Source organism: Budorcas taxicolor, chromosome 8 (assembly GCF_023091745.1).
Source record: "Budorcas taxicolor isolate Tak-1 chromosome 8, Takin1.1, whole genome shotgun sequence".
Classification (NCBI taxonomy): domain Eukaryota; kingdom Metazoa; phylum Chordata; class Mammalia; order Artiodactyla; family Bovidae; genus Budorcas; species Budorcas taxicolor.
In genome coordinates, this window is record NC_068917.1 from 53,965,450 (window position 1) to 53,986,742 (window position 21,293).

Genomic DNA, 21,293 nt, shown 5'->3' on the forward strand with positions numbered 1-21,293 from the left:
ACTTGGCGCCACCAGGGTCCCCTCAAGCCAAGCAATTGTACCACCTTCATGCTCAACTCTTACTGGGGCAGAGCTGCCACAGGCAAAAAAAAAGTCTTGTATCTATGCACCCAGGGTTGCTTCCATTGTGTCCGAGTCTTTGCAACCCTGTAGACTGTGCCCTGCCAGGCTTCTGTCAGGGTGTGGGGTTCTCCAGGCAAGAATACTGGAGCATATTGGCCAATATTGGTTGCCATACCCTTCTAGAGCACTATATTTCCTGCTTCCCTAGCCACCAACTCCCCTGAGTACTTGGTGCTGCCAGAACCCTTGCGACCCAAGCAGTTGCACAACCTCAAACAAGACCCTCCCAGGAGCAAACCCAAGTCCTCCAGGGCAGCCTCAGGAGTAAACCCCACTGGATGACCCACATGTAGAGGTGGAAATAAAACCACAATTGAAACCCAGGGGCAGAGTGGCTAAGGAAGACCCAAAACCTTTCCACCAGCTGCACAAGCTGCAGATTAAATCCACATGATTAACTAGACAGACTGTTTGTCTATGGAATATATAAAAGGACATTGAGAGCTCCCACAAAAGAAAATGCACTAGTTGTGATAGCTGTGGGTATTGGAGGCAAGAACACACAGGACTAGAACCAGATTAGAATCTGAGCTGCCCCCACAGCAGGTCCAGAGATCAGCATAGTGTTGGAGGACAACCTAGGGAGGTTAGGTGGACTGTGACTCCCAGCGAGGGAAAGACTCTGACAGCAGTGACTCAAGAAAAACATTTATTGTTCTTATTTTTTGACTTGTTCTGTAGATTCTTTTGGATTTTTTTTCCCTTTTCCTTTCATCCCCCACCCCCCACCGTTGTAGTTGTCAATTTTATTGGCACTAAGAAATCCAATTAAGCTTTTGATTTTTTTTTTCTCAGTCACACTTTTCATTCTTGTTATAAACCTCTGTCTCTACGTTGGGCTTTTGCAGTTCTGTGGATTTTTCCTTTTTTTTTTTTCTTCTCTCTTTTTCTAATTTTAATTTTTTTACACCTTATATAGTAAGAAATACAAGAGAAGAAAAAAGATCTACAAAATCAACCACAAACAATTAAGAACTGCATAAAATTTGTGGAAAGAATACTCAGCAACAATGCCACCCTACTGTGTGTGAAGCCCTGTGCTAGATATTGAGGACAGAAAGGATCATAAGGCAGGAATGATGCAATGTTGCTGTAAAAAATAGGTGGCATTTTCCATAATTTTTCCAACACTCAGAAGAAAAGTATTAAAGTTCTCCAAAATGGAAAGGTTTGGTTTATAGTGGGAGAGAGACAAATTAAATTTCTTTCAGAGAAAGATCCTTTTCTACTTCCTTTTAAATTCATCATTGACTTATTGAGTTTTATACAAGTGACTAGAAGATATATTCTGATATCCATTAATGTAAGTGCAGACTTAAAACTAGACAAATTATAGCTAATCCCACAAAGTCTTCTATGTGCCCAGGACTGTTCTGGGCCTCAAAAGAGAAATACTGGATTTTTTTTTATTTTGAAATTAAAGGTCACCACAATTGAAATCTGCAAGAAAAGTCAGTATTCTAATGAAAGTACTTCTATTATACCCAAATATCATTCTTTATTTTTCCAGAAAAATAATAATTGAAATGTCAGTTTAGGTTTCATTTATAAAACTGTTATGACTAACTTCAAATTGATTTCAAGAAACAAGAAAATAAAATCATCTTGCTAAATAAAAACACACAGCCATAAAATAAGTTTCTGCTAGAGTATCTGACATTTGAAGTCTCCCCTGAGATGTTCCATTCAGTTCCTGCTTTGTCTAATTCCAATAATCAAAATTATTTACCTTTTTGATCACTTAAAACTGTCTCCAGTCTACTTACTAAACAGTTCAACATTCCATCAATGTAGAAAGACATATTAATTACAGTTCAATTAACCAAATAAACTGCATAGTTAATAGAAATAATTTTTTTTTAGGAGAAAAATGAAACAATTTTGTTTGGCATGCATGCCTAATTGTGGTTTTAAATTCTTGGTTTTGGCTTGTGATCACTTAAAAACAACCACTAAACACATCTAAATGGTTGATTATAACTGCAAGATAATGCCTTCTGCATTTTATAGTATATAAAATCTAGCATATGAGAAAATAAACTCAAGAGCAACAAAGAGGTCCAGTCACTTACCCTCTTCATAACCACAGCCAGGGTAAATTTCACTCAACCTTCAGCCATTGAATTTTATTCTGAGGTTTCCATCTACCACACAATCAGATAAACCCTGGTTTGTGGGAGCAAGTAATGGAAACTGTGATGTAAAAAGAACTGCCAAACAAATTTCCATGTGCTTAACTTGAAAGGGAGAAATTCCAGCGTGAACTGAGGAAAAAGTTTTCAGCTGCTTTTAAACCCAAGGGGCTGATTTCACTTTTAGCAGGAACTTGTGACTAAGATTGCCTTGTCGGGAAAATGATTAACACTCTTGTTGTCGTCATCTGCTTGAGCTCTCCAGCTGTAGGAAATTGGCTAAGGGAACCTTATCAATCCTAGACATGTGTGCTGTGAATACATTGTCCTCCTGAGCCAGCATTTAGTTACTTATTTAAATAAAGATGTATTTAGAACCTCTAACAACATTGTTAGTGGTTATTTTATTAAAACTATGATTAGCAAACACCCTCTTCCAAAAACATAAGAGAAGACTATATACATGGACATCACCAGATGGTCAACACCGAAATCAGATTGATTATATATATCCTTTGCAGCCAAAGATGGAAAAGCTCTATACAGTCAGCAAAAACAAGACCAGGAGCGGACTGTGGCTCAGATCATGAACTCCCTATTGCCAAATTCAGAATTAAATTGAAGAAAGTAGGGAAAAACCACTAGACCATTCAGGTATGATCTTAATCAAATACATTATGATTATACAGTGGAAGTGAGAAATAGATTTAAGGGACTAGATCTGATAGACAGAGTGTCTGATGAACTATGGATGGAGGTTTGTGACCTTGTTCAGGAGGCAGGTATCAAGACCATCCCCATGGAAAATAAATGCAAAAAAGCAAAATGGCTGTCTGAGGAGACCTTACAAATAGCTGTGAAAAGAAGAGAAGTGAAAAGCAAAGGAGAAAAGGAAAGATATAAGCATCTGAATACAGAGTTCCAAAGAATAGCAAGGAGAGATAAGAAAGCTTTCCTCAGTGATCAATGCAAAGAAATAGAGGAAAACAACAGAATCGGAAAGACTAGAGATCTCTTCAAGAAAATTAGAGACCCAGGGGAATATTTCATGCAAAGATGGGCACAATAAAGGACAGAAATGGTATGGACCCAACAGAAGCTGAAGATATTAAGAAGAAGTGGCAAGAATACACAGAAGAACTGTGCAAAAAAGATATTCACAACCTAGATAATCACAATGGTGTGATCACTAATCTAGAGCCAGACATCCTGTAATATGAAGTCAAGTGGGCCTTAGAAAGCATCACTACTAACAAAGCTAGTACAGGTGATGGAATTCCAATTGAGCTGTTTCAAATCCTGAAAGATGATGCTGTGAAAGTGCTGCATTCAATATGCCAGCACATTTGGAAAACTCAGCAGTGCCCACAGGGCTGGAAAAGGTCAGTTTTCATTCCAGTCCCAAAGAAAGGCAAGGCCAAAGAATGCTGAAACTACCACACAATTGCACTCATCTCACATGCTAGTAAAGTAATGCTCAAAATTCTCCAAGCCAGGCTTCAGCAATACATGAATTGTGAACTCCCAGATGTTCAAGCTGGTTTTAGGAAAGGCAGAGGAACCAGACATCAAATTGGCAGCATCCCCTGGATCATTGAAAAAGCAAGAGAGTTCCAGAAAAACATCTATTTCTGCTTTATTGACTATGCCAAAGCCTTTGACTATGTGGATCACAATAAACTGTGGAAAATTCTGAAAAAGATGGGAATACCAGGCCACCTGACTTGCCTCTTGAGAAACCTGGATGCAGGTCAGGAAGCAACAGTGAGAACTGGATGTGGAACAACAGACTGGTTCCAAATAGGAAAAGGAGTACGTCAAGGCTGTATATTGTCACCCTGTTTATTTAACTTATATGCAGAGTGCATCATGAGAAATGCTAGGCTAGAAGAAGCACAAGCTGGAATCAAGATTGTCAGGAGAAATATCAATAACCTCAGATATGCAGATGACAACACCCTTATGGCAGAGAGTGAAGAGGAACTAAAAAGCCTCTTGATGAAAGTGAAAGAGGACAGTGAAAAAGTTGGCTTAAAGCTCAACATTCAGAAAACGAAGATCATAGCATCCGTTCCCATCACTTCATGGGAAATAGATGGGGAAACAGTGTCAGACTTTATTTTTGGGCCTCCAGGATCACTGCAGATGGTGACTGCAGCCATGAAATTAAAAGACGCTTACTCCTTGCAAGGAAAGTTATGACCAACCTAGACAGCATATTGAAAAGCAGAGACATTACTTTGCCAACAAAGGTCCGTCTAGTCAAGGCTATGGTTTTTCCAGTGGTCATGTATGGATGTGAGAGTTGGACTGTGAAGAAAGCTGAGCGCTGAATTGATGCTTTTGAAGTGTGGTGTTAGAGAAGACTCTTGAGAGTCCCTTGGATTGCAAGGAGATCCAACCAGTCCATTCTGAAGGAGATCAGCCCTGGGTGTTCTTTGGAAGGACTGATGCTAAAGTTGAAACTCCAGTACTTTGGCCACCTCATGCGAAGAGTTGACTCATTAGAAAAGACTCTGCTGCTGGGAGGGATTGGGGGCAGGAGGAGAAAGGGACGACAGAGAATGAGATGGCTGGATGGCATCACTGACTCTATGCACATGAGTTTGGGTGAACTCCGGGAGTTGGTGATGGACAGGGAGGCCTGGCGTGCTGCAATTCATGGGGTCGCAAAGAGTGGGACACACCTGAGTGACTGAACTGAACTGAACTAAATGATTATAAAAGGCTTTTTCTTAATTTCTTTATCACCCTCTTAAAAGAAAGATCCTTCTTCTTCAAATTCCAAAGTTTTGGGACTTCCCTGATGATCCAGTGGTTAAGACATTGCACTTCCACCACAGGGGGCACCGGTTTGAGCCCTGGTCAGATAACTAATATCCCATATGGCACATGATGTGGCAAAAAAAAAAAAAGAAAAAAATCCAAAGTTTTATAAGTAATATTAGCAATACCTTTGTGTTCTCTCAGCCTTGTTTCTCTTCCAAGCCTTGCTTGTGTCTAAAGCTTCAGTGTCCTTTTGAACCACCAGTTCTCAACTCTTCTGGAAACCAGGGACATGGAAAAATGAGGAAGAACTAATTAATAGGTAGGTGTACATAATTTGGAGGCATTAGGTAGTCATCAAAGGACTTTTTTTCTTTAAAATGATTGTCATGAATAGCATTACTACCTAATCTGTCCTTCATAAATACTTGTAAAAGAAAAAAGGAAACTCACCCATATATGAGGAAGAAATGCAGAGATTTATTCAGACAAACTTCTGTGCAGTATATATGAATAGGAGCCTAAGATGATAACACAGATGCACGGTTTCCCTTAGTAGGGCTTTCACTCCACCAACAGGGTGAAGTAGATGGTGCATTGAATTTCCTGCCAACTGGCCTACGAAAGTTGAAACTGCATCTCACATACAGTGCTGAGTAAAGAGTGTAAGAGCTCATTGTCAGTTGTGTTTATTACATTATAAATATCATTTTCCTCATAGCCTTAGACTGCTGATTTAGAAGTTGATTGATGACTCAGAGTTCATATCACCCTTCCTGAGGCATTTTCCATGAATTGTTAAGTTTCTTCTAGGAATTCAATTGCATCACCACCAAAGAAAGCAAATTTGAACAGTTTCAATGCTGTAAAACAATTCCAAATAAATTCAACTAGTTTTTGCCTCTGCAACTTGCTACTGCTTTTCTCTGAAATTTAACAGGCACTCTGAGTTAGTCTGCAGTATCCACTGCATGCCTAAACGCTGAGCACTTTACAGTTCTAATGACCACACCTTCACTTCATTTTGTTAGGCGGTAACAAACAGCTAGAAAGTTGAAGGAAAATTCCCTCTCCCCCTACTCCCAAAACAAAAGCTCTCAGTCATCTTCATTGCTTATCTTTATAAGAGTGCCTGGATCATAAACACTGAAATTCATTATTATTCAGTTGTACAAAGAACAGTGACAACAAGCACATGAAAAAAGCAAAAGCAAAACAAACAAATCTTCCAGAACTGAAGTTCTTAGCCTACAATTTAAGAGATTCGGGGAACACACTGAATTATATGTAAATTTTAGAACTGTGTGTATTTTTCTGGGGAAAACATGCTTAGGGTTCATCAGATCCTTAACTGAATTGGACAAAAACACACAAAGGAAAGGGCAAGAACCACTACCTATTAAAAATATATAGTCTCAAAAGAGGACCAAAATAAACAAAATAAGAAAGAGGAGAAATTATAATTAACACCACAGAGATGAAAAAATCATAAGAGAATACTACCATCAGCCATATGCCAACAAATTAGACAACCTAGAAGAAATGGATAAATTTTTAGAAACATAAAATCTACCAAGATTGAATCAGGAAGAAATAGACAATCACTAGTAGTGAAATTGAACTAGTAATCAAAAAACTCCCAGTAAACAAAAAGTCCAGGACCAGACAGTTTCACAGAGAAATTCTACCAAACACATAAATACAAGCTAGTATCTATCTTTCTCAAACTATACAAAAAAATTAAAGAGGATACAACATGCTCAGATTCATTCTATGATGTTACCGTCACCCTGATATCAAAACCAAACAGACTACAAAAAAAAAAAAAAAGAAAATTACAGGCCAATATCTCTGGTAAACACAGATGCAAAAGTACTCAGCTAAATATTAGAAAACCAAATGCAACAATATATAAAAAAGATCATACAGCATGATCAAATCAGACTTATTCCAGGGATGCAAGGAGAGATTAATATCCACAAATCAATCAGTGTGATACACCACATTAACAAAAGGAAGAATAAAAATCACATTATCATCTCAAGAGACATTAAAAAAAGCATTTAACAAAATTCAACATCCGTTAACATAAAAAATTCTCACCAAGCAGATATAAAGGGAACATATCTCAACATCAGTTCAGTTCAGTTCAGTTCAGTTCAGTCACTCAGTCATACCTGATTCTTTGCAACTGCATGAACTGCAGCACACCAGGCCTCCCTGTCCATCACCAATTCCTGGAGTCCACCCAAACCCATGTCCATTGAGTCGGTGATGCCATCCAACCATCTCATCCTCTGTCGTCTCCTTCTCCTTCTGCCCTCAATCTTTCCCAGCATCAGGGTCTTTTCCAATGAGTCAGATCTTCACTTCAGGTGGCCAAAGTACTGGAGTTTCAGCTTCAACGTCGGTCCTTCCAATGAACACCCATGACTGATCTCCTTTCAGATGGACTGGTTGGATCCCCTTGCTGTCCAAGGGACTCTCAAGAGTCTTCTCCAACACCACAGTTCAAATATATCAATTTTTTAGCACTCAGCTTTCTTTATAGTCCCACTCTTACATCCATACATGACCACTGGAAAAAACAGCCTTGACTAGACAGACCTTTGTTGACAAAGTAATGTCTCTGCTTTTGAATATGCTGTCTAGGTTGGTCATAACTTTTCTTCCAAGGAGTAAGCGTTTTTTAATTTCATGGCTGCAATCACCATCTGCAATGATTTTGGAGCCCCAAAATATCAAGTCTGACGCTGTTTCCACTGTTGCCCCATCTATTTCCCATGAAGTGATGGGACCAGATGCCATGATCTTCGTTTTCTGAATGTTGAGCTTTAAGCCAACTCTTTCACTGTCCTCTTTCACTTTCATCAAGAGGCTTTTTAGTTCCTCTTCACTTTCTGCCATAAGGGTGGTGTCATCTGCATATCTGAGGTGATTGATATTTCTCCTGACAATCTTGATTCCAACTTGTGCTTCTTCCAGCCCAGAGTTTCTCATGATGTACTCTGCATATAAGTTAAATAAGCAGGTTGACAATATACGGCCTTGACGTACTCTTTTTCCTATTTGGAACCAGTCTGTTATTCCACGTCCAGTTCTCACTGTTGCTTCCTGACCTGAATATAGGTTTCTCAAGAGGCAGGTCAGGTGGTCTGGTATTCCCATCTCTTTCAGAATTTTCCACAGTTCATTGTGATCCACACAGTCTTTGGCATAGTCAATAAAGCAGAAATAGATGTTTTTCTGGAACTCTCTTGCTTTTCCGATGATCCAGAGGATGTTGGCAATTTGATCTCAACATAGTAAAGACCATTTATGACAAACCTATTAGCTAACATCATAGTCAATGGTGAACAGCTGAAAGCTTTTCCTATAAAATCAGGAAAAAGATGACACCCATTCTTGCCACTTCTATTTAACATAGTATTGGAAGTTCTAATCACAGCAGTCATACAAGAAAAATAAATAAAAGGAACCCAAACTGGAAAGGAAGAAGTGAAACTGTCACTATTTGCAGCTGACATATACTTTACATTGAAAACCTTAAAGTATATGTCAAAAAGCTATTAGAGCTAAGAAATGAATTCAGCAAAACTGCAAGATATAAGATTAATATACAGAAATATGTTCCTTTTCTATACACTAAAAATGAACTATTAGGAAGAGAAATCAAAGGAACAATCCTGTTTAAAATCACATCAAACAGAATAAAATAACTGGGAATAAACTTAACCAAGGAAGTAAAAGCCCTATACTCTAAAAACTATAAGATATTGATGAAGGAAATTGAAAAATGATACAAGGAAATGGAAAGATATGCTGTGTTCATGAATTAAAGATTTAATATTGTTAAAATGTTCACACAGACCAAAGCTAGCCACAGATTTAATGCAATCGCTATCAAAATACTCATGACACTTTTTAATAGAACTAGAAAAAATAATCCTAAAATTTATATGGAACCACAAGAGACTCCAAAAAGCCAAAGCAATCTTGAGGAAAGAACAAAGCTAGAGGTATCATGCTCTCAGATTTCAAACTATACTGCAAGCTATAGTAAACAAAGTAGTATGTTACTGGCACAAAAACAGCCACAAGATCAATGGAACAGACTAGAGATCCCAGAAATAATCCCACACATTTATGGTCAATTAATCTACCAGAAGAGGGGCAGGAATACACAACAGCAAAGAAAGTCTCTTTAATAAGTGGTTCTGGGAAAACTGAGGAGCTACATGTAAAAGAATGAGATTACAGCACTTCTTATACCATATACAAAAATAAACTCAAAATGCACTAAACACAAAAATGTAAGGTCAGAAACCATAAAACTCCAAGAAAAAAATATAGGCAGACCACTCTTTGACATAAATTGTAGGGATATTTTTTAGATCTGTCTCCTAAAGGTAACAGAAACAAAGGTGAATATGAACAAATGATACTTAAAAACTTAGCTTTTGTACAGCAAAGGAAACCATCAACAAAATGAAAAGACTACTGCATGAGAGAGAACATTTGCATATGATACCACTGATAGGAGGTTAATATCCAAAATATATAAACAGCTCATACAATTCACACAGCCAGTCCTTCCCATCAGGAAGCTTACACAAGCCTCTTATCCTCATCCATCAGAGGGCAGGCAGAATGAAAAACACAGTCACAGAAAGCTAACCAAACTAATCACATGGCTTGTCTGACTCAATGAAACTATGAGCTATGCCATGTAGGGCCACCTGAGATGGACGGATCATGGTGGAGTGTTCTGACAAAATGTAGTCCACTAGAGAAGGGAACGTTAAACCACTTCAGCATTCTTGCCTTGAGAACCCCATGAACAGTATGAAAAGGCAAAAAGATATGATACTGAAAGATGAACTCGCAGGTCAGTAGGTGCCCAATATGATACTGGAGAGGAGTGGAGAAATAGCTCCAGAAGGAATGAAGAGGCTGAGCCAAAGAGGAAACAAGGCACAGTTGTGGATGGGTCTGGCAGTGAAAGTGAGGTCCAATGTTGTAAAGAGCAATATTGCATAGGTATCGGAAATGTTAGGTCCATGAATCAAGATAAACTGGAAGTGGTCAAACAGGAGATGGCAAGAGTGAACATCAACATTTTAGGAATCAGTGAACTAAACTGGATGTGGAGGGGTGAATTTAATTCAGATGACCATTATATCTACTACTGTGGGCAAGAATCCCTTAGGGGAAATGGAGTAGCCATCATAGTCAAAGAAGAGTCCAAAATGCAGTACTTGGGTGCAATCTCAAAAACAACAGAATGATCTCTGTTCATTTCCAAGGCAAACAATTCAGCACGACAATAATCAAAGTCTATGCCAAAACCACGGATGTCAAAGAAGCTGAAGCTGAATGGATCTATTAAGACCTATAAGACCTTCTAGAACTAACACCAAAAAAAGATGTCCTTTTCATCAAAGGGGACTGGAAGGCAAAGTAGGAAGTCAAGAGATACCTGGAATAACAGGCAAGTTTGGCCTTGGAGTACAAAATGAAGCAGGGCAAAGTCTAACAAAGTTTTGCCAAGAGAACACACTGGTCACAGAAAACACCCTCTTCCAACAACACAAGAGATGACTCTACACATGGACATCACCAGATGGTCAATACCAAAATCACATTAATTATATTCTTTGCAGCTGAAGATGAAGAAGCTCTATAGAGTCTGCAAAAACAAGACCGGGAGCTGACTGTGGCTCAGATCATGAACTTCTTATTGCAAAATTCAGACTTAAATTGAAGAAAGTAGGGAAAATCACTAGACCATTCAGGTATGACCTAAATCAAATACCTTATGATTATACAGTGAAAGTGACAAATAGATTCAAGGGATTAGATCTGATAGAGTGCCTAAAGAACTATGGATGGAAATTTGTAACATTGTACAGGAGGCAGTGATCAAACTATCCCCAAGAAAAAGATATGCAAAAAGGTAAAATGGTTGTCTGAGAAGGCCTTACAAACAGTTGAGAAAAGAAGTGAAGTGAAAGACAAAGGAGAAAAGGAAAGAGATATCCATCTGAATGCAGAGTTCCAGAGAACAACAAGGGAAGATAAGAAAGCCTTCCTAAGTGAACAATGCAAAGAAACAGAGGAAAACAATAGAATGGGAAAGGCTAAAGATCTCTTCAAGAAAATTAGAGATACCAAGGGAACATTTCATGCAAAGATGGGCACAATAAAGGACAGAAACAGTATGTACCTAACAGAAGCAAAAGGTATTAAGGAGAGGCGGCAAGAATACACAGAAGAACTGTATAGAAAAGATCTTCATGGCCCAGATAACCATGATTGTGTGACCACTCACCTAGGGTCAGACAACCTGGAGTGTGAAGTCAAGTGGGCCTTAGGAAAGCTCACACCAAAAAAATTAGTGGAGGTGACGGAATTCCAGCTAAGCTATTTCAAATCCTCAAAGATGATACTGTTAAAATGCTGCACTCAATATGCTAGCAAATTTGGAAAACTCAGCAGTGGCCACAGGACTGGAAAAGGTCAGTTTTCATTCCAATCCCAAAAGAAGGGCAATGCCAAAGAATGTTCAAACTACCACAAAATTGCACTCATTTCACAGCTAGCATAGTAATGCTCAAAATCCTTTAAGCTAGGCTTCAACAGTACATGAACCAAGAACTTTCAGATGTACAGCTGGTTTTAGAGAAGACAGAGGAACCACAGATCAAACTGCCAACATCCACTGGACTATGGAAAAAGCAAGAGAATTAAAAAAAAAAAAATCTACTTCTGCTTCATTGACTATGCTAAAGCCTTTGACTAGATCACAACTGTGGAAAATTCTTCAAGAGATGGGAATACCAGACCACCTTATCTGACTCCTGAGAAACCTGTATGCAGATCAAGAAGTAACAGTTAGAACTGGACATGAAACAACAGACAGGTTCCAAACTGGAAAGGGAGTACATCAAGTCTGTATATTGTCACCCTGCCTATTTAACTTATATGCAGAGTACATCATGCGAAATGGTGGGCTGGATGAAGCACAAGCTGAAATCAAGATTGCTGGAAGAAATATCAATAACCTCAGATATGTGGATGACACTACCCTTATGGCAGAAAGCAAAGAGGAACTAAAGAGTCTCTTGATGAAGGTGAAAGGGGAGAGTGAAAAACCTGGCCTAAAACTCAACATTCAGAAAACTAACATCATGGCATCTAGTCCAATCACTTCATGGCAAATAGATGGGAAAACAATGCAAACAGTGACAGACTTTATTTTCTTGGGCTCCAAAATCACTGCAGATGGTGACTGCAGCCACGAAATTAATAAAAATAGTGTAATAAGAAGATAGTGTAATAAAAAGCAGAGACATTACTTTGCACACAAAGGTCTGCAAAGCTATACTTTTTCCAGTAGTCATGTATGGATGTGAGAGTTGGACCATAAAGAAAGATGAGTGTTGAAGAACTTATGTTTTCAAACTGTGGTGTTGTAGAAGACTTTTGAGAGTCCCTTGGACGGCAACATCAAACCAGTCAATCCTAAAGGAAATCAATCCTAAATATTAATTGAAAGGACTGATGGCAAAGTTGAAGCTTCACTATTTTGGCCACCTGATGTGAAGAGCTAACTCATTAGAAAAGAACCTGATGCTGGGAAAGACTGAAGTCAGGAGAAGGGGACGGCAGAGGATGAGAAGATTGGATAGTATCACCGACTCAACGGACCTGAGTTTGAGGATTCTCCAGGAGATGGTGAAGGACAGGGAAACCTGGTGTGCTTCAGTCCTTGCAGTCACAAAGAGTCAGACACAACTGAGTAAATACAATTCAATACAAAAAAAAAAAAAAAAATTGATTTAAAAATTGGCAAAAAAGCCAAACAGTCATTTTCCCAAAGAAGACATACAGATGGCCAACAAGAACATGAACAGATGCTCAACATCCTAACTATCTGGGTAATGCAAATCAAAACCACAGTGAACTATCATCTCATGCCTGTCAGAATGGATAGTATCTAAAAGATCACAGATAATAAATGTCAGAAAAGATATGTAGAAAAGGAAATCCTTATCCACATTTGGTGGGAATGTAAATTGGTGCAGCCACCATGGAAAACAGCATGGAGGTTCCTCAACAAAATAAAAATAGAACTATCATATGATCCAGCAGTCCTACTCGTAGGTATATACCTGGATAAAACAATAATTTGAAAAGATACTTGCACCCCAATATTCAGTGCAGTGCTATTTGCAATAGCCAGAACATGGAAGCAACCTAAATGTCCGTCAGCAGAGGAATAGATAAAGAAGATGTGGTACATATATACGGGAAATATTACATGTAAAAAGAACAAAATAATGCCATTTGCAGCCACATGAATGGACCTAGAGATTGTTATACTGAGTGAACTAAGTCAGACTCAGAAAGATAAATGTTATACGATACTGCTTATATGTGTAATTTAAGAAAGGGGCACAAATGAAGTTAATTACAAAACAGAAGTAGAGTCACAGATGTAGAAAACAAACTTATGGTTATCAGAGGATAAGGTGGGAAAGGATAAACAGGAGATTGGGATTGACATATACACACTACTGTATATAAAACAGATAAGAATCTATGGTATAGTATAGTTTACTCAATATTCTGTAAAAGCCTATATGGAAAAAGAATCTAAACCAAAAAAAAATGGATACCTATATATGTATAACTGATTTACTCAGCACTTTGGCTACCTCGTGCAAAGAGTTGACTCATTGGAAAAGACTCTGATGCTGGGAGGCTTTGGGGTCAGGAGGAAAAGGGGATGAGAGAGGATGAACTAAGATGGCTGGATGGCATCACCAACTCGATGGACATGAGTTTGAGTGAACTCTGGGAGTTGGTGATGACAGGGAGGCCTGGTGTGCTGCGATTCATGGGGTCTCAAAGAGTCGGACACGTCTGAGCAACTGAACTGAACTGAATTGAACTGAAAAACACATGAATAGGCAATCATAGTTTATGTTCAGTTGACTCAGAGTCAGTTAATGATAGCCATACTCATTAGGTTACAAAGTAATTAGACCTAAATAATAAGAAAATGCAAGTGCCTGAAATCAGCATTATTTTTATATGATCAAATCAAGTATCTCTCTTCATGCTTTAATTTGAAATATAGCTACAATAACCCTAATGTCAGCATTAGGCACCATCCTAAGATGCTAACTGAGTCCTACCTGAAATGATTTCATCCTCACCCAGAATGGTGAGTTGGTGCTGACTTGCAGAGAAGTCCCTCAGTAATGAACTCTTCAGATTTGACATTTGAGCAAAGATAAGGAATCCCATCTGAGTTCAAAAGAAACAGGGGAGGCAGGACACTGGGACAGGGAATGAGGCCTAGAGTTGGAAACTGAATCCAAGCAGGATATGTCTCCGATTGGAAGAACATATATTGCTCATCTACCCTCATCAGTTCAGTTCAGTTGCTCAGTCGTGTCCGACTCTTTGCGACCCCATGAATCGCAGCATGCCAGGCCTCCCTGTCCATCACCATCTCATGGAGTTCACTCAAACTCATGTCCATCGAGTCAGTGATGCCATCCAGCCATCTCATCTTCTGTCATCCCCTTTTCCTCCTGCCCTCAATCCCTCCCAGCATCAGGGTCTTTTCCAATGAGTCAACTCTTTGCATGAGGTGGCCAAAGTACTGGAGTTTCAGCTTTTGCATCAGTCCTTCCAATGAACACCCAAGACTGATCTCCTTTAGAATGGACTAGTTGGATCTCCCTGCAGTCCAAGGGACTCTCAAGAGTCTTCTTCAACACCACAGTTCAAAAGCATCAATTCTTCAACACTCAGCTATCTTCAAAGTACAACTCTCGCATCCATACATGACCACTGGAAAAACCATAGCCTTGACTAGACGGACTTTTGTTGGCAAAGTAATGTCTCTGCCTTTCAACATGCTATCTAGGTTGGTCATAACTTTTCTTCCAAGGAGTAAGCGTCTTTTAGTTTCAAAGCTGTAGTCACCATCTGCAGTGATTTTGGAGCCCCTAAAAATAAAGTCTGACACTGTTTCCACTGTTTCCCCATCTATTTCCCATGAAGTGATGGGACCAGAGGCCATGATCTTAGTTTTCTGAATGTTGAGCCCCAAGCAAACTTTTTCATTGTCCTCTTTCACTTTCATCAAGAGGCTTTTTAGTTCCTCTTCACTTTCTGCCAAAAGGGTGGTGTCATCTGCATGTCTGAGGTTATTGATATTTCTCCCAGCAATCTTGATTCCAGCTTGTGCTTCTTCCAGCCCAGAGTTTCTCATGATGTATTATGCATATAACTTAAATAAGCAGGGTGACAATATACAGCCTTGATGTACTCCTTTTCCTATTTGGAACCAGTCTATTGTTCCATGTCCAGTTCTAACTGTTGCTTCCTCACCTACATATAGGTTTCTCAAGAGGGAGGTCAGGTGGTCTGGTATTCCCATCTCTTTCAGAATTTTCCACAGTTTATTGTGATCTACACAGTCAAAGGCTTTGGCAAACTCAATAAAGCAGAAATAGATGTTTTCTGGAACTCTCTTGCTTTTTAGATGATCCAGCGGATGTTGGCAATTTGATGTCCGGTTCCTCTGCTTTGTCTAAAACCAGCTTGAATATCTGGAAGTTCACAGTTCACGTATTGCTGAAGCCTGACTTGGAGAATTTTGAGCATTACTTTACTAGTGTGTGAGATGAGTGCAATTGTGCGGTAGTTTGAGCATTCTTTGGCATTGCCTTTCTTTGGGATTGGAATGAAAACTGACCTTTTCCACTCCTGTGGCCACTGCTGAGTTTTCCAAATTTGCTGGCATATTGAGTGCAGCACTTTCACAGCATCATCTTTCAGGATTTGAAATAGTTCTACTGGAATTCCATCACCTCCACTAGCTTTGTTCATAGTGCTTCTTTCTAAGGCCCACTTGACTTCCATTCCAGAATGTCTGGCTCTAGGTGAGTGATCACACCATTGTGATTATCTTGGTTGTGAAGATCTTTTTTGTACAGTTCTTCTGTGTATTCTTGCCACTTCTTAATATCTTCTGCTTCTGTTAGGTCATACCATTTCTGTCCTTTATCAAGCCCATCTTTGCATGAAATGTCCCCTTGGTATTTCTAATTTTCTTGAAGAGATCTCTAGTCTTTCCCATTCTGTTCTTTTCCTCTATTTCTTTGCATTGATCACTGAGGAAGCCTTTCTTATCTCTCCTTGCTATTCTTTAGAACTCTGCATTCAAATGGGAATATCTTTCCTTTTCTCCTTTGCTTTTCGCTTCTCTTCTTTTCACAGCTATTTGTAAGGCCTCCTCAGACAGCCATTTTGCTTTTTTGCATTTCCTTTCCATGGGGATGGTCTTGATCCCTGTCTCCTGCACAATGTCTTGAACCTCCATCCATAGTTCATCAGGCACTCTATCTATCAGATCTAGGCCCTTAAATCTATTTCTCACTTCCACTGTATAATCATAAGGGATTTGATTTAGGTCATACTTGAATGGTCTAGTGGTTTTCCCTACTTCCTTCAATTCAAGTCTGAATTTGGCAATAAGGAGTTCATGATCTGAGCCACAGTCAGCTCCTGGTCGTGTTTTTACTGACTGTATAGAGCTTCTCCATCTTTGTCTGCAAAGAATATAATGAATCTGATATCAGTGTTGGCCATCTGGTGATGTCCATGTGTAGAGTCTTCTCTTGTGTTGTTGGAAGAGGGTGTTTCCTATGACCAGTGCGTTTTCTTGGCAAAACTCTATTAGCCTTTGCCCTGTTTCATTCCGTACTCCAACGTCAAATTTGCCTTTTACTCCAGGTGTTTCTTGACTTCCTACTTTTGCATTCCAGTCTCCTATAATGAAAAGGACATCTTTTTTGGGTGTTAGTTTGAAAAGGTCTTGTAGGTCTTCATAGAACCATTCAACTTCACCTTCTTCAGCATTATTGGTTGGGGCATAGGCTTGGATTACCGTGATATTGAATGGTTTGCCTTGGAAACGAACAGAGATCATTCTTTTTGAGATTGCATCCAAGTACTGCATTATGGGCTCTTGTAGACCATGATGGCTACTCCATTTCTTCTAAAGGATTCCTGCCCATAGTAGTAGATATAATGGTCATCTGAGTTAAATTTACCCATTCCAGTCCATTTTAGTTCGCTGATTCCTAAAACATCGACATTCACCCCTGTCATCTCCTGTTTGAGCACTTCCAATTTGCCTTGATTCATGGACCTGACATTCCAGGTTCCTATGCAATATTGCTCTTTATAGCATTGGACCTTGCTTCTATCACCAGTCACATTCACAACTGGGTATTGGTTTTGCTTTGGCTCCATCCCTACATTCTTTCTGGAGTTATTTCTCCACTGATCTCCTGTAACATATTGGGCACCTACTGAGCTGGGGAGTCCCTCTTTCAGTATCCTATCATTTTGTTTTTTCATACTGTTCATGGGGTTCTCAAGGGAAGAATACTGCAGTGGTTTGTCAGTCCCTTCTCCAGTGGACCACATTTTGTCAGACCTCTGCACCATGATCTGTCCATCTTGGGTGGCCCCACACAGTATGGCTTAGTTTCATTGAGTTAGACAAGGGAAGAATACACAGAAGAAGTGTACAAAAAAGATCTTCACAACCCAGATAATCACGATGGTGTGATCACTCACCTAGAGCCAGACATCCAGGAATGTGAAGTCAAGGGGACCTTAGAAAGCATCACTATGAACAAAGCTGGTGGAGGTGATGGAATTCCAGTTGAGCTATTTCAAATCCTGAAAGATGATGCTGTGAAAGTGCTGCACTCAATATGCCAGCAAACTTGGAAAACTCAGCAGTGGCCACAGGAGTGGAAAAGGTCAGTTTTCATTCCAATCCCAAAGAAAGGCAATGCCAAAGAATGCTCAAACTACTGCACAATTGCACTCATCTCACACGCTAGTAAAGTAATGCTCAAAATTCTCCAAGTCAGGCTTCAGCAATACATGAACCGTGAACTTCCAGATATTCAAGCTGGTTTTAGAAAAGGCAGAGGAACCAGAGATCAAATTGCCAACATCCACTGGATCATCTAAAAAGCAAGAGAGTTCCAGAAAACATCTATTTCTGCTTTATTGAGTTTGCCAAACCTTTGACTCTGTAGATCACAATAAACTGTGGAAAATTCTGAAAGAGATGGGAATACCAGACCACCTGACTTGCCTCTTGAGAAACGTGTATGCAGGTCAGGAAGCAACAGTTAGAACTGGACATGGAACAACAGACTGGTTCCAAATAGGAAAAGGAGTACATCAAGGCTGTATATTGTCACCCTGCTTATTTAAGTTATATGCATAATACATCATGAGAAACTCTGGGCTGGAAGAAGCACAAGCTGGAATCAAGATTGCTGGGAGAAATATCAATAACCTCAGACATGCAGATGACACCACCCTTTTGGCAGAAAGTGAAGAGGAACTAAAAAGCCTCTTGATGAAAGTGAAAGAGGACAGTGAAAAAGTTTGCTTGGGGCTCAACATTCAGAAAACTAAGATCATGGCCTCTGGTCCCATCACTTCATGGGAAATAGATGGGGAAACAGTGGAAACAGTGTCAGACTTTATTTTTAGGGGCTCCAAAATCACTGCAGATGGTGATTTCAGCCATGAAATTAAAAGACGCTTACTCCTTGGAAGAAAAGTTATGACCAACCTAGATAGCATGTTGAAAGGCAGAGACATTACTTTGCCAACAAAAGTCCGTCTAGTCAAAGCTATGGTTTTTCCAGTGGTCACGTATGGATGTGAGAGTTGGACTGTGAAGATAGCTGAGTGTTGAAGAATTTGTGCTTTTGAACTGTGGTGCTGAAGACTCTTGAGAGCTCCTTGGACTGCAGGGAGATCCAACCCGTCCATTCTAAAGGAGATCATCCTGGGTGTTCATTGGAAGGACTGATGCAAAAGCTGAAATTCCAATATTTTGGCTACCTCATGCAAAGAGTTAACTCATTGGAAAAGACTCTGATTATGGGAGGGATTGGAGGCAGGAGGAAAAGGGGACGACAGAGGATGAGATGGCTGGATGGCATCACTGACTCAATGGACATGAGTTTGAGTAAACTCCGGGAGTTGATGATGGACAGGGAGGGCTGGTGTGCTGCTGTTTCATGGGGTCACAGAGTCGGACACGACTGAGTGACTGAATATGAACTGAACTGAATTGAATATGTTGATGGGTTACCTCCCCAAAGAAAAACTTATAGGAATCATATGTATATAACCATGCAGTTTCAAGAAGTGTGTGCTCTCAGATAATTACTTAATAGGGTTATCTTGCCTACATTTCTGGTGGCTGGGACATCTCTCACAGTTAAGGGTCATGTTTCCTGACCACTTACTCTGTATAAGCCTCTAGCTTTGATTCCTGAAAAATAATCCTTTGAAATATGTCAATAGTTTGATTTGACTTTTGCTAAGATTCATATTCTTTGAATAGAAACTGTGTCCCCATTCTTGGTTTGAGAGATACTACACCCTCTTCCCCACTCTCTGACTGCCTTTCTTCTGCCTCATACCCTTCTACAATTTTTTTTTTTCCTCCTTCTATAGTTTGAAAGAGGCAGTGGTCCTAAGTATGTGGCCACCATCTTCTTTCTCTCTTCTCCAACAATCTCAGTTACTCCTGCTTCTTCAGTGGGCACCTCCAGGAAAACAACTCTAACGTATAATCCTTCACCCTCAAGACTTTTCTGCCTAAAATTCCTGACTACTCATTAACATTTCCAGCCACCACCAAGTTCAATTTAACTCTTCTAAACTAGCCTTGCCTTCATTCTCCCAATTCCTATTCTTACTTCTCTGCTTCTAGCAATGGTCCATTATTGTCTGTTTTACCAAGGTCTGAAAATTCAGTGTCATGTTTTATCTAACTCTCTCTGCTTCAGGATCCCTTCTCATTCACTAGTATATCTAATAACTGTCCAAGTTTTATGCTTTTTTCCTTCATTAAAAAAAAAAAAAAAAAAACTCTTGGGCGAATTCCCTGGCAATCCAGAGTTTGGTGCTCCAAGTTTCTACTGCAATGGGTCTGGATTCAATCCCCAATTAGGGAACCAAGATCCGGCAAGTCGCACAGCATGGCCAAAGATAAATAAAATTAAAACATGTACGTCATATGGAATTCTTCATGATCTCTCCTTTTTGATACTTTATTTGCTAAAATATTTAGTGGAAAAGAAACATTTATCCGATGTTTAGCAACTTCTTCCATTTTTACTTCAATTTCCTCTATTAAATTCAAGTCTATGTAGTACTTTTCATGATGCCATTTCATTAAATATAAACCTACTTCTGTCTATCTTTCCTTTACCCACCAGTGTATTTCCATCCATCAATTTCTCTACACACCAAGAGGTACTGGACATGATGCTCATTTAGTGTTGTCAAACGTTACTTCTGAGACTTCCCTGGTAGTCCAGTGGCTAAGACTCCAAGCTCCCAGTGCAGAGGGCCTGGGTTTCATCCCTGGTCAGGGAACTAGATCTCACATACTGCAACCAAGTGTTCACATGCCACAACAAAAGATCATGCTTGCTGCAATGAAGATTGAAGATTCCGTGTGCCACAACTAAGACCTGGTACAGCCAGATAAATAAATGCTAAAAAATATATTACCTCTAAGTGACAGTGGTGGTCTTTTTACATTCTTCTTCACGCTTATCTGAATTGCTTAAATTCCTAAGAGTATACTTCATTTTAATAAATTAATACATTAAATTAAATCAAAATTTATTGAATTTTAATAAATTAAATTTTAAAATACTTCAGAATTTCAAGCACATGGAAAGATCACAAAAGAAGAGCGCATTAACAGATGTAGAGAACAACCAAATGGATACCAAGGAGAGAAGAGGAGGTGGGAGGAATAGGGAGATTGGGAGATATATATATACACACACACACACTGCAATGTATAAAATAGATAACTAATGAGAACCTTGGCTTCCTTCATAGCTCAGCTGGTAAAGAATCCACCTGCAATGCAGGAGATCCCGGTTCGATTCCTGGGTCAGGAAGATCCCCTGGAGAAGGAGGGATAGGTTAACCACTTGAGAATTTTTGTGCTTCCCCTGTGGCTCAACTAGTAAAGAATCTGCCTGTAATGCAGGAGACTTAGGTTCGATCCCTGGCTTGGGAAGATCCTCTGGAGGAGGGAAAGGTTACCCACTTCAGTATTCTGACCAGGAGAATTCCATGGACTGTATAGTCCATAGGGTCGCAATGAGTCAGACATGA